Raw genomic sequence first — 15,603 nt, 5'->3', positions numbered from 1 at the left:
GGCAACAGATCATGACAATGGGTGGCTCTGCACAGACATCACCAAGTACAAGAGCCGTATATGGTGTGTACCGTTGTCGTAACCAAAAATAATAAACATATACTTGCTAAATAAAACCCCTGCCTTGGTTTTAATGAATACTTAGGCCTACTACGCTATTGTATTTTAAAGGCCTACTGAAACCCACTACTACCGACCACGCAGTCTGATAGTTTATATATCAATGATGAAATATTAACATTGCAACACATGCCAATACGGCCGGTTTAGTATACTAAATGCAGTTTTAAATTTCCCGCGAAGTTTCCTGTTGAAACGTCGCGGAATGATGACGCTTATGTTGACGCGTGCTTGTGACGTTATTGGTTGGAGCGGGCGTTTTATCCCAGTACAACTCACGGCTAAAAGTCGTCCGATTTAATCGCATAATTACACAGTATTTTGGACATCTGTGTTGCTGAATCTTTGGCAATTTGTTCAATTAATAATGGAGACTATAAAGAAGAATGCTGTTGGTGGAAAGCGGTGGATTGCAGCTGTCTTTAGCAACCAAAACACAGCCGGTGTTTCTTTGTTTGTTGTGAAGCTTTAACATGGAACAGAGCGGTCAAGCGAACATGTTTCTCTACCACATGTCGACCGGCAGGTTTCGGTGAGAAAATTGTGGTAAAAATTCGGTTCTTACCAGAGACATGAGCTGAGCTTGCGTCCTCCTGCAGCTGTCAAAGAGGCAGCTGCGACTTTCTTGGCTCTTCCAAGTCTTCCATCAGAGACACTGGCGGTCACCACACCCTTCCGACTTTCAGGTATGACTTTATAATCTCACTAAAACATTAGTAACACAATAAGCAGATAAGGGATTTTCCAGAATTATCCTTGTAAATGTGTCTAATAAGATCTGAATCGCTCCCACTCCCGTCGCCTTTTTTTTTTCTCTTTTTTCTAGTGCTTCACTCTAACTTTCCTCATCCACAAATCTTTCATCCTCGCTCAAATTAATGGGGAAATTGTCGCTTTCTCGGTCCGGATTGCTCTTGCTGCTGGGGGCTATGCTTATAAACAATGTGAGGATGTGAGGAGCCCTACAACCCATGACGTCACGCGCACATCTTCTGCTACTTCCGGTACAGGCAAGGCTTTTTTTATTAGCGACCAAAAGTTGCGAACTTTATTGTCGATGTTCTCTACTAAATCCTTTCAGCAAAAATACGGCAATATCGCCAAATAAATAGGTATGACACATAGAATGGACCTGCTATCCTCGTTTAAATAAGAAAATCTCATTTCAGTAGGCCTTTAATGTTGGTCCATACCTTCTATGTGGTATAGTAAGTTACTTGTAAGGTAAAACCCCTTCAGCATGTCTGAGTTGTAGCCAACTAAAGATACCCGATTAAGTCTGGGTCAAAGTCCTTCTGGGTTGTTGTGAACCCCTTACAGCACAATGTGTGCGCGCGCTGACAAAACACTGGCAGACCCAGAGAAGCCATGGCTCTAATAAAAGTATCCTCAGGAATACATGTAAAATCAATATATCCATGGCTGGTCTTTAAAGCCCTGCCAAAGGTTTCAAGTCATAAACTCTGGAGAAAGAGGTCTGGAGCCTCCATGTATGGACATGGAGAATCATTTAGAAACAGCTTCCCACCAGGAGCTCTTGGCGTAATCCTCGCCTCATTTGTGTCACACAGCTCCTTCAGCAAGATAGAGTGGTTCCGAAATGGCACGGGCCCGAGGTTTGCATGTCAGGAGGACTGGGCGGCTCCAGCAACGATCCATTCGCACAATTTATAGACGGCCGTACATACGTCAACGCCCACGTGCAGATTCACAACCTCGTGGCCGAAAGCCCGGTCTGCATAAAAACACAGAGCGTGAGCACCCAGCCTTTGGACCGGCCGTTGGCCCGTGTCGTCATGGCAGCCGGTTCACAGCTGTTGGACATTAGGAGGCGAGACGGGCAGAACGAGGAGTCCAGGCAGGGGTGTGGAGGATCCACCAGGCAGGTCTGAGAAAAGGAACACAGGCACCACTTCAAGGCAGACGGCCTTTTATTTTAGGCGTCTCCCAGCAGACGTAAATAAAAGCCACATGGGGTCCTTGTGATAAGTAAATCATGCCAGGAATGCAGGAACAAGTCTGACACTCAACAAGTCACCTAAATGTTCTTTTATCTACGCCAGAGGTGTCCAAACTCTTGCTACTGAATGCCGCACACTTCAAAATCAAAGCAGGTTTATATATATATATATATATATATATATATATATATATATACACGAACCCCGTTTCCATATGAGTTGGGAAATTGTGTTAGATGTAAATATAAACGGAATACAATGATTTCCAAATAATTTTCAACCCATATTCAGTTGAATATGCTACAAAGACAACATATTTAATGTTTAAACTGATAAACATTTTTCTTTTTTTGCAAATAATCACTAACTTTTGAATTTTCTGCCAGCAACACGTGACAAAGAAGTTGGGAAAGGTGGCAATAAATACTGATAAAGTTGAGGAATGCTTATCAAACACTTATTTGGAACATCCCACAGGTGTGCAGGCTAATTGGGAACAGGTGGGTGCCATGATTGGGTAAAAAAAACAGCTTCCCAAAAAATGCTCAGTGTTTCACAAGAAAGGATGGGGCGAGGTACACCCATTTGTCCACAACTGCGTGAGCAAAATAGTCAAACAGTTTAAGAACAACGTTTCTCAAAGTGCAATTGCAAGAAATGTATAGATCTCAACATCTACGGTCTATAATATCATCAAAAGGTTCATAGAATCCGTAGAAATCCCTCCACGTAAGCGGCATGACCGGAAACCAACATTGAATGACCGTGACCTTCAGTCCCTCAGACGGCACTGTATCAAAAATCGACATCGATCTCTAAAGGATATCACCACATGGGCTCAGGAACACTTCAGAAAAACACTGTTACTAAATACAGTTTGTCGCTACATCTGTAAGCGCAAGTTAAAGCTCTACTATGCAAAGCGAAAGCCATTTATCAACAACATCCAGAAACGCCGCCGGCTTCTCTTGGCCCGAGATCATCTAAGATGGACTGATGAAAGGTGGAAATGTGGTCTGACGAGTCCGCATTTCTAATAGTTTTTGGAAATATTCGACATTGTGTCATCCGGACCAAAGGGGAAGCGAACCATCCAGACTGTTATCGACGCCAATTTCAAATGCCAGCATCTTTGATGGTATGGGGTGTGCATTAGTGCCCAATGCATGGGTAACTTACACATATGTGAAGGCACCATTAATGCTGAAAGGTACATACAGGTTTTGGAACAACATAAGGTGCCATCTTTTTCATGAACGCCCCTGCTTATTTCAGTAAGACGATGCCAAGCCACATTCAGCACGTGTTACAACAGCATGACTTTGTAAAAAAAGAGTGCAGGTACTTTCCTGGCCCGCCTGCAGTCCAGACCTGTCTCCCATCTAAAATGTGTGGCGCATTATGAAGCGTAAAATACGACAGCGGAGACCCCGGACTGTTGAAGGACTGAAGCTCTACATAAAACGAGAATGGAAAATAATTCCACTTTTCAAAGCTTCAACAATTAGTTTTCTCGTTCATTGAGTGTTGTTAAAAGAAAAGGTGATGTAACACAGTGGTGAACATGCCCTTTCCCAACTACTTTGGCACGTGTTGCAGCCATGAAATTCTAAGTTAATTATTATTTGCAAAAATAAAAAATAAAGTTTATGAGTTTGAACATCAAATATCTTGTCTTTGTAGTGCATTCAATTGAATATGGGTTGGAAAGGATTTGCAAATCATTGTATTCCGTTTATATTTACATCCAACACAATCTTCCAACTCATATGGAAAAACGTGGAACCCCTCATAAAACAGTTCTGTAGAGATGAAGTAGTCTTGTGATTTTTCCCACACCTACATATACAGTATATATATATATATATCTTGGGATTTTTCCCACACCTACATATACAGTATATATATATATATATATATATATATATATATATATATATATATATATATATATATATATATATATATATATATATTTACATCCAACACAATCTTCCAACTCATATGGAAAAACGGGGAACCCCTCATAAAACAGTTCTGTAGAGATGAAGTAGACTTGGGATTTTTCCCACACCTACATATACAGTATATATATATATATATATATATATATATATATATATATATATCTTGGGATTTTTCCCACACCTACATATACAGTATATATATATATACAGTATATATATATATATATATATACTGTATATGTAGGTGTGGAAAAAGACTACTTCATCTCTACAGAACTATTTTATAAGGGGTTCCCCCTTTCCATATGAGTTGGAAGATTGTGTTAGATGTAAATATAAACGGAATACAATGATTTGCAAATCCTTTCCAACCCATATTCAATTGAATGCACTACAAAGACAAGATATTTGATGTCAAACTCATAAACTTTATATTTTTTTTGCAAATAATAATTAACTTAGATTTTCATATGTATATATATATATATATATATATATATATATATATATATATATATATATATATATATATATATATATATATATATATATATATATATATTATTTTATTTTTTATTTTTTTCACCTGAAGTTGAATTGGAGATTCAAGCCTTTAATAGACTGAAACCCTTCCGGGTCCCTAGGACCTAACTTGAGGGAACCCCAAAGGTTAAAAAAAAAAAGTGTATATTGTATTGGTTTTGAAAATGAAAACATTTCTAAATGGCCCCCAAAAAGTGCAGCTCCCCTTTTAAAGCCCGTCAGAAGAAAAGTGAGGCTTCATTGCGTGTGAAGGAGTTACGCAGCTAGCAAACAAGAGCCGCGCTAACACGCCGCCATCCCAGCATGCAACAGAAGAATGGCAGGTCCTAACCTCTCTCCAATTAGCAGATGCACACGGGCAGCAGGCGAGCAAAAGGGGTTAAGATGTAGAAAAAAAAAAATCAGGTCACGTTAAAGGAATCTTGAAGCCAACGCTCTAATTCAAGCAGTCTGATATTGATTTACTCGAGGCCCCGCACCGGCTGCCATATCGGACCCACCTACGCAAAAATTTATACCTGCACTCTCCTAATTGAGTCCCCGGCAGTGCGAGGCTCCACTGAGTCATGGACCCGGTAAGGTGTCCGCCATGCATGACGTACACAATAAAGTGGCGCTCTTCTCGTTTTATGGCCGACACCTCACGGCAAACACGGGGCCCGACATCAGCCCCGTGTTTGCCGTGATTTGTTGCAACGCGGAGGATTATTGTCTCGACGGCCCCCACGGAGGACCGCAAAAGTTACGACTCAGTTTCTCCTGGAAAAACTTCAAAGGCGTCTGCTTTCATCCGAGTCAAAGGTCAGCCGCCTTTTTACAGAGGTTGTGCTTATGGCCGCCTGTAACAGGGAGTAATACATTCATAACAATGTAAAAGGATATATTTTCACACATGCCTATGCATTCGATCAATATATATATATACAAACCCTGTTTCCATATGAGTTGGGAAATTGTGTTAGATGTAAATATCAACAGAATACAATGATTTGCAAATCATTTTCAACCCATATTCAGTTGAATATGCTACAAAGACAACATATTTGATGTTCAAACTCATTAACTTTATTTTATTTTTTTTGCAAATAAGAATTAACTTAGAATTTCATGGCTGCAACATGTGCCAAAGTAGTTGGGAAAGGGCATGTTCACCAATGTGTTACATCACCTTTTATTTTAACAACACTCAATAAACGTATGGGAACTGAGGAAACTAATTGTTGAAGCTTTGAAAGTGGAATTATTTCCCATTCTATTTTTATGTAGAGCTTCAGTCGTTCAACAGTCCGAGGTCTCCGCTGTCGTATTTCACGATTCATAATGCGCCACACATTTTCGATGGGAGACAGATCTGGACTGCAGGCGGGCCAGGAAAGTACCCGCACTCTTTTTTTTTTTTTACGAAGCCACGCTGTTGTAACACGTGCTGAATGTGGCTTGGCATTGTCTTGCTGAAATAAGCAAGACAATGCCATCTCATATGGAATCGGGTTTTGTATATTTTTTTTACATATGTATGTATATATATATATATATATATATATGTATATATATATATATATATATATATATATATATATATATATATATATATATATATATATATATATATATACTGTAGACCTTGCGGAATTCTACAGAACTCAGCAAGCACATTTGGAACCTCAAAGACAATAATGTTCAATATTCAATAACATAGCAAATTCTTGCATCCAGCACACCTTACAACAGTGGTAATAAAAGATGCAACCTATGCTTAAAAGATAAACTGTTTATTATATATCATCCAGACCTGTCATCCCTCAACAAGCGCAGTGAAATCATTTCAACATGCCGCCACAGACGGAAACACCACCTAGGTAACACATGAACCAATCACCACACCCCTACGCCTGCCTGTACCCACCCACTCTGTGCCCTATATAAACCATTGTATGTGAATGCTTCCATTAAAATCTCCTGATGATTGAGGGAACCCCTCATGAAACAGTTCTGTAGAGATTAAATAGTCTTGGGATTTTTCCCACACATACATATATGTATATATATATATATATATATATATATATGTACATATATATATACATATATATGTATATTTATATACATACATACATACATAGAATCGATATAATTTACATCCTATATTTTCGATATTGCCCAACCCCAATCTATGATGTGTAGTTTATATAAAATGCAAATAAAAAATATAACACCGTACGAGGAAAAAAATTACAGCTTACGGTATGATAACTTGGTTTTGGCCCTGGACTACGCCATTATTACGGTGTGGCTCGTAATCTCGGTTATCGGTTAGCACGTATTACACATGCTCCAAAGTCTTCAACCAAAGACAAAATACTCACTATTAGATGAAAAGCTCCTTAATGAGAGCAAGAGACGTCCTCCCCAGAGAGCAGCCTCGCTGGACCAGACAGATGTGCAGCTGTGGCCGGCTCGCACCCTCCGCCAACTGACATCAGGAAGCCGCTCTCTGATTGGCCGAGGGCGACGACACGAGTTATGTGGGGAGCAAAGGGAGTCATGAGGACGCCACACCCTGCCCAGCTGCTAACCTGCCATGTTGTGTGGCAGGGCGGGCGAAGCCTCGCTACGCTGTTATTTGGTGTCGGGAGCCATCTTGGAAGGCAGCAATCATTTCCATTGAACCCCACATTGGGTGATGTCACCCACGACTAAACGCATTGAAAATTGCTACCTTTCACTTTTATGGACTGACTCAGTTTTTCTTCCCCGAGTTTGGACTAATTGACCGCCCAAACTTTCATTTATGCCTCATACTTTGCAGCTAAAAATGGCGGCAAAGGCTAACTTGTGCGTGTCCATATGTCGGGGCCGCCTCATCAAAGGGGAGCATTATCACAATTTCAGAAGGGTTAAAAGCAATAAAAAAATCAGTTCCCAGTGGCTTATTTTATTTTTCGAAGTTTTTTTTTTTAATTTACCCATCATGGAATATCCCGAAAAAAGGCTTTAAAGTGCCTGATTTTTGCTATCTGTAAATCCAGCCGTCCATTTTCCTGGGACGTAACATAGTGATGCCAATACAAACAAACATGGCGGATAGAACAGCAAGATATAGCGACATTAGCTCGGATTCAGACTCGGATTTCAGCGGTTTAAGCACTTCAACAGATTACGCATGTATTGAAACGGATGGTTGGAGTGTGGAGGCAGATAGCGAAAACGAAATTGAAGAAGAAACTGAAGCTATTGAGCCATATCACGACAAACAAAGGCAACGCAGACGAATTCGGCGATCGCTTTCTAACCAACGATTGCATCTTTTGACCACTGGAGCAACTTAAATCTGTCGATTGGTAAGTGTTTGTTTGGCATTAAATTTGGGTGGAGGGAAAGGCTGGATGCAAATATAGCTACAGATGTGTATACAGCTAGCCTAAATAGCATGTTAGCATCGATTAGCTGGCAGTAATCCCGTGTCCAAATATGTCTGATTAGCACATAAGTCAATAACATCAACAAAACTCACCTTTGTGATTTCGTTGACTTTTTCATTGGAAATGCATCTGCTTTAAGTGTCGCAGGATATCTCTGTCGTAGCATCGCTATCGTTGGTAAAATATGCAGAACAAACGAGGGACTTTCGCATCTTTTGACACTGGTGCAACTTAAATCCGTCGATTGGTATGTGTTTGTTTGGCATTAAATGTGGGTGGAGGTAAAGGCTGGATGCAAATATAGCTACAAATGAGGCATAACGATGCAATATGTACATACAGCTAGCCTAAATAGCATGTTAGCATCGATTAGCATTCCGTGCTATTCGATTTACACTCCACGTAAGTCAACTTGAATCCGTCCCTGATCGTGTTGTTACACCCTCCGACAACACACCGACGAGGCACGATGTCTCCAAGGTACGGAAAACAGTCGAAAAAACGGAAAATAACAGAGCTGATTTGAATTGTGTGTGTAATGTGTTTGAGAAAATGGCGGATTGCTTCCCGTTGTAACGTCACTGGTCAAAGGTCATCGATCCGACACTCAACAATTGAAAGGCGTTTAAATCGCCAAATTCACCCTTTTAGACTTCGGAAATCGGTTAAAAAAAACATATGGTCTTTTTTCTGCAACATCAAGGTATATATTGACGCTTACATAGGTCTGGTGATAATGTTCCCCTTTAAGTTACCACCAAGTCCATTGTGGCAAATAAACGACATTTCCTAGAAGTATTATTATTACTGACGGACGAGGTTAAAGTGTATATATATATATATATCTATACATATATATATATATATATATATATATATATATATATATATATATATATATATATATATATATATGAACAAACAAAACAAAACCAAAACCATTACACTGAATTTTTTTTTTTTTATTGACGTTCACAAATTTGGGGAATTAATTCACTGGATACAGGAGGACTTAGTTACCTTTTTGTGTACTATTGCCTTTTTTCTGCCCAAACAAATGGAAAAATGGAATGGCAATTCATTAATTTTGTGGGCAACCCCCCCTGTAAGAAATCCCACTGTTTGTATTAAACATGCTTCACTGATGAGAGTATTTGGCGTGCACCGCTTTGTCCTACTCATTTCAGCGGTCCTTGAATGTACCGTAGTATGTTTACATGTACAACTTTCTCCGACGCTGCCACAGAAAGACGTGTTTTATGCCTCTTCTCCTTCATTTTGTTCACCAAACATTTTAAAGTGTGCTTGAATGCACAAAGGTGAGCTTTGTTGACGGTTTTGACTTGTGTGGTGTTTTAATCAGGCATTTTCGGTCAGTGCATGACTGAAGGCTAATCGATGCTAATGTGCTATTTAGCCTAGCTGTATGCACATATTGCATCATTATGCCTCGTTTGTAGGTACATTTACTTATGTCCTCTTTATGTTTGCATGTGTCCCGACACATTATCTGTATGTAATATTGGCTGCATTTCTGATAGTTGTTTGTGCGCCATGTTGTTCCAGACCTCAGCAAACGTTACCCAGCTTGCAAAGATTGTAATAAATCCATTAGAAGAAGACAGCCTTCCGTTTCCTTTAACTTGGACACACACCTCTAGACCTTTGGCCGTTCTGAGCCACTAATTTCCAGAAGTTATCTTACCCTCTGAGAATCCTCTGTTTTACTAATGTTGTAAAAATGTGTTTAAAAAAATGACATTTCAACATCATGTGTTGCCTTCATTACAAGACTGTGAAAGCTATTTTCGGTCCAATGTGGCTCTTTCAACGTTTTGGTTTGCCAACCACTGTCCTAAACCCACAACCACAATACCAGGATAATATTGTACTGTGAGATTTGATACTGTTACAGCCCTATTTTGTTCCACTAGAACAGGGGTCGGCAACCCAAAATATCAGACCAAAAATTCTAGACTTATATAAGTGTTTTAATGAAGGCAACACATGATGTAAGTAGCTAATTAGCTGTGTTAGCCTACTATTTGTCATGTCTTGGTGATCATGTTTTGTTTAGTTGTGTTAGTTTACTTCGAGACTCCATTAGTTCCTGTTTTTTCACTCCATTGTTTTGTTTCCATGCCAACCCATTAATGTTCACCTGTCCCCAAGTCATGTAATTATTATTTAAACAGAAAGTTGCCAGGAAGTCAGCCTGGCCACTTTAATTCAGATACTGTCCATAGTTTTGCTTCTTGCCATGCCACGTAAGTTTTTATTTTTTTCATGTCACAGTTATTCAGTTTTTTTTCATGTTCATATTTTCTGCCTTGGTGCAAGTTTTGTTTTCACTGCCAAGTTTTTGTACCTCCTTGTGAGCGCCTTTTGTTTGTTCCTGTTTTCAGTTAAGATTAAATCATGTCCTTACCTTCAAACCTTGCCCGCGCTAACTTTCCTTTGCATTCCAGAAAAACAAACCCCACAGTCCACGTTTTGACACTATCAAAAATAATTATGTGTCACTGGCTGGCGCAAATCTAAGTTGACATAAATGTTGAAATGTAATATTTATTCTACACATTTTTACAATATTGGAAAACATTAGTAAAACTTCTCAGAGGGTAAGATAACTCCTTGAAATGACTGTCTTCGAATTGTTGTGTCCACGTTAAAGAAAACGACAGGCTGCCTTCTCCTAATGGATTTATTACAATCTTTGCAAGCTGGCTAACCTTTGCTGTGGTCTGGAACAACATGGCGCACAAACAACTATCAGAAATACAGCCAATATTAAGTACAGATAATGTGTCATGAGACATGCAAATATAAATTAAATACTCAAAGGACATAAGTAAAGGAAATTAAATGAGCTCAAACATATCTACAAACGAGGCATAATGATGCAATGTGTACATACAGCTAGCATAAATACCATGTTAGCATCAATTAGCTTGCAGTCATGCTGTGACCAAATATGCCTGATAAGCACTCTATAACAAGTGGAGTGCGGTATAACTCAGTTGGTAGAGCGGCCGTGCCAGCAACTTAAGGGTTGCAGGTTCGATACCCGCTTCCGCCATCCTAGTCAGTGCCGTTGTGTCCTTGGGCAAGACACTTTACCCACGTGCTCTCACTGCCACCCACACTGGTTTAAATGTAAGAAAAAAAAATTGATATTGGGTTTCACTCTGTAAAGCGCTTTGAGTCACTAGAGAAAAAGCGCTATATAAATATAATTCACAATAACAACATCAACACCTTTGTGCATTCACGCACAGTATAAAACGTTTGGTGGACAAAAGGAGAAGTGGCATGAAATACGTCTTTCTGTGGCAGCATCAGAGAAAGTTGTACATGTAAACAAACTGTTGAGTCACAGTCCACACAACGGTGAGTTCAATGTCCACTGAAATTAGTAGGACAAAACAGCGGTCGGGAAATACTCTCATCAGTGAAGCATAAACACAAACAAATCAAAAAGTGCCCTCTCTAACAATTAGGTGTTTTTTTGTTGTGTTTGTCCCCCTACAAAAAACATATTACAACAATTCAATTTCCATAAATTTTTAAAAAAGCTCCACAGAGCCACCAGGGCGCCGTTCAAAAGCCGCATGTGGGTCTAGAGCCGCGTTTTGCTGACCCCCGCACTACAAGTAGCTGGAAGGTTCTCAAGTGACAGGTGTCAACATCATTCCAAAGTTCCTCAGCTCAATGAAGTTATGTATAAGAGAAAACAGTCAATGGCATTTCCTTTGGACGAACGTGAACCCGGACTCGGAGTTCATCTTTCCCGTTTCCCACCACTGAAACACGTTTTTTGCTTTTTTTTCCCAAGCGGAGAAGTGTCAGCTGTTACAAGACTCGGAAGGAATCAGCGGCTACCAAATGTTTTGCAAAGCGGCATCCTGTCACCAGGGCCAGACATACTCCAGAGTGAACGTCTGCTTGAACTCACCCGAGTCTCTTGTACCGCGGTCTCAAAGGTCAAGTCTTCCCAGCGGGATTCATAGTCTCACTCTTCGTCTCAGTCTTCCTGTCCGTTCCTGTCCCGGACTGCGGAGTCTCTGAACGTGATCGGCCTCGGCAGCCTAGTCTTGGAGAGAACCAGCCCACATCCTACTGTCAGTCAAGCGGCGGAGCATAGTTTGTGCCGGGCCGCCGTCCAAACAGACTTGAAACTATTCTATTTCGGTCTGCCATACGAGCTGCCGCGGATGAAGGCGGGGAAAGTCTCTATGGTGCGGCGTGTAATTGCACAGCGACCCGGTTTGGCCAGATGTAATTGCAGACCTCATCTGAAGGGGAGAAGCTGCCAACACAACAAGGTAAGAGAACTTTGGAGAGGACCAAAAAAAAAAAAACAGGGAGCATATAAATAAATGAGGAGCTGGGTTCCAGATGTGGGCAAAGGGGAGGAGAAGAAATCAAGGGAGGGGCAGGAAAAAAGAGATGCCGGCACCCAGAAAGTGCTACGGCAGCAGAACCAAAGTCCCACCTCGGACAAGGGGGAAAGGTTGTTTACCTTCCCAGGATGGAGAAGGTGAGAGGATGTTGTTTCTGGACCTTGACCGCGACTTCTCCTGGGTGTCCGCTTTCACGTCAGCCTGGTGGAAAACTTGGGGCTTTAAAAAGCGGCGAAAGAGAGTTCAGATCGAAACGGCTGGTTCCCATTAGGAGCTGGGCTCAGCGGGCCTGGGCTGACGTACTTCACATGACTACCGAGTCTTCGCTGCATGATTACCATGTGATTGTTGGAAAAAGGCGAGTCGCCGCACACTGGAACTCACTCTCCACGGAGTTCATAAATATTAGCTTAAATCTGAACGTAAACGTCAAATTTCCTTTCACGCTTTAACTAATTTCCGGAAAAGAGAAACAGGAGTGCTGATTGTAGACCAGAAGCTACACGCATTTAGGCCTCTTCTCCTTCATTTTGTCCACCAAATGTTGTATACTGTGCGTGAATGCACAGTAGAGTGCTAATCAGGCATATTTGGTCAGTGCATGACTGCACGCTAATCGATGCCAACATGCTATTTAGGCTAGCTGTATGTACATATTGCATCCTTATGCTTCCTTTGTAGGTATATTTGAGCTCATTTGATTTCCTTTACTTATGTCCTCTATGTATTTAATTTATGTTTGCATGTCTCATGACACGCTATCTGTATGTAATATTGGCTGCATTTCTGATAGTTATTTGTGCACCATATTGTTCCAGACGACAGCAAACCTTACCCAGCTCACAAAGATTGTAATAAATCCAGTAGAAGAACACAGCCTGCTGTTTCCTTTGACTTGGACACACATATCTATACTTTTGGTCATTCTAAGCCAGTCATTTCCAGGAGTTACTTCAGCCCCTGAGAAGCCTTCGTTTTACTAATGTTGTAAAAATGTGTAGAATAAATATCAAACTTCAACATTTCTGTCAACAAGGATTTGCGTCAGCCTGCGACACGTAGTTATATTGATGGTTGTGTCACCATAAAGATCTAAAAAACCTAAAATACTAGTTAACGCACTAGAACTACACTGTGAAAAATAGCAATTTATAGATAGCAACAGTAAAACACAATAAATACAAAAATAGTTGTTCACATTATTAAATGCAGTGGATTCCTGCGAACCAAGAACCAGTAGATAAACTATAAACCCCATTTCCATATGAGTTGGGAAATTGTGTTAGATTTAAATATAAACGGAATACAATGATTTGCAAATATTTTTCAACCCATATTCAATTGATTGCACTACAGAGACAAGATATTTGATGTTCAAACTCATAAACTTTATTTTTTTTTTTAATGCAAATAATGTCACACCGCGGTGAGGGAAGTCTTGTTTGTTTTTCTGTCTTGTGATCTATGTATTTTATTTTGAAAAGCTACCCTCTTGTTTCAGATCACGGGTCCTTCTTCTTGTGTCACCAGTGTGATGTCATCCTTGATTCCTGATTGTTTCCACCTATTCCCCATCACTCCCACATCCTATTTAAGCTCACTTCTCCGTTTGTCCTTTGCCAGATTGTCTCGTCTATCGTGCCTTCTAGCGTCCATGTTCTTGTCCACGTCCATGTCCTTGATTCCCTCCTTGCCTTGCTCCTGTTTTTTCTTGTTCTCCCTAATTTTTGATCATAGCAGTTATTTTTTGCTGAAATTTTGAGTTTACGTTTTTCCTCCTTCGAGCGTCCTTAGTTTTCCTTCGTCGACCTAATTGGTGAGTTTTTTGTTATTCCAAATTTCGTTTTATTTCCTCATTGATTGAGTGATTTTTTGTTTATTCATAGATATTGTATTTGTATGTATCATTAGAGTTTATTTTTCCTCCTGTTGGAGTGCTTTTTGTTCATTCTTCTTGATATTCTATTTTTGTTAGGTTATTTTCTTAAAGTAGTATTCCTCCTTATTTTTTGGAGTGATTTTTGAGTTTAGTTTTTATTCTCGGATTTATTTTCCGTACATTGTATATGTTTTTGTGAAATACTTTTTTACCGGAGGTTTAAAAGTTATTTCAAAATAAAAGCTGTTATTTTTGGAAACTTCCTCTCTGCATTTGGGTCCTCTCATTTCCAAGTCGAAACAAATAATAATTAACTTAGAATTTCATGGCTGCAACACGTGCCAAAGTAAAATAAATAAATAAATAGGTTGTACTTGTATAGCGCTTTTCTACCTTCAAGGTACTCAAAGCGCTTTGACACTACTTTCACATTTACCCATTGACACACACATTCACACACTGATGGAGGGAGCTGCCATGCAAGGCGCTAACCAGCAACCATCAGGAGCAAGGTTGAAGTGTCTTGCTCAGGACACAACGGACGTGACGAGGTTGGTACTAGGTGGGGATTGAACCAGGGACCTTTGGGTTGCGCACAGCCACTCTCCCACTGCGCCACACCGTCCCCAAGTAGTTGGGAAAGGGCATGTTCACCACTCTGTTACATCACCTTTTCTTTTAACAACACTCAATAAATGTTTGGGAACTAAGGAAACTAATTGTTGAAGCTCTGAAAGTGGAATTCTTTCCCATTCTTGTTTTATGTAGAGCTTCAGTCGTTCAACAGTCCGGGGTCTCCGCTGTCGTATTTTACGCTTCATAATGCGCCACACATTTTCGATGGGAGACAGGTCTGGACTGCAGGCCGGCCAGGAAAGTACCCGCACTCTTTTTTTTATGAAGCCACGCTGTTGTAACAATTGTCTTGCTGAAATAAGCAGGAGTGTCCATGATAACGTTGCTTGGATGACAACATATGTTGTTCCAAAACCTGTATGGACCTTTCAGCATTAATGGTGCCTTCACAGATGTGTAAGTTACCCATGCCTTGGGCACTAATACACCCCCATACCATCACAGATGCTGGCTTTCGAACTTGGCGCCTATAACAATCCGAATGGTTATTTTCCTCTTCGTTCTGGAGGACACCACGTCCTCTGTTTCCAAATATAATTTGAAATGTGGACTCGTCAGAACACCTTTCCACTTTACATCAGTCCATCTTTGGTGAGCTCGGGCCCAGCCAAGCCGGCGGCGTTTGAGGATATTGTTGATAAATGGGTTTGGCTATGCATAGTAGAGTTTTAA

The 15,603-nt window shown here is 40.3% G+C and overlaps 1 protein-coding gene across 3 annotated transcripts in view; it reads right to left on the bottom strand.

Annotated features, from left to right (window-relative positions):
* The window catches only part of LOC133549257 (protein inscuteable homolog), a 140,475-nt gene extending 128,099 nt beyond the window's left edge, over positions 1-12,376 (bottom strand). The window contains exon 1 of one of the 3 annotated variants that reach the window (XM_061894485.1): positions 11,969-12,376. The gene's annotated coding sequence lies outside the window, so the exon portion shown is untranslated. The remainder of the gene's footprint in view (positions 1-11,968) is intronic. The other 2 variants (XM_061894484.1, XM_061894483.1) reach the window with 2 other exon arrangements.
* Between the last annotated feature and the right edge of the window lie 3,227 nt (positions 12,377-15,603).

This window comes from Nerophis ophidion, linkage group LG03 (genome assembly GCF_033978795.1).
Source record: "Nerophis ophidion isolate RoL-2023_Sa linkage group LG03, RoL_Noph_v1.0, whole genome shotgun sequence".
Lineage (NCBI taxonomy): Eukaryota > Metazoa > Chordata > Actinopteri > Syngnathiformes > Syngnathidae > Nerophis > Nerophis ophidion.
The sequence above is the reverse complement of the archived record's forward strand: the minus strand, read 5'-3'. Positions and strand labels throughout refer to the sequence as shown.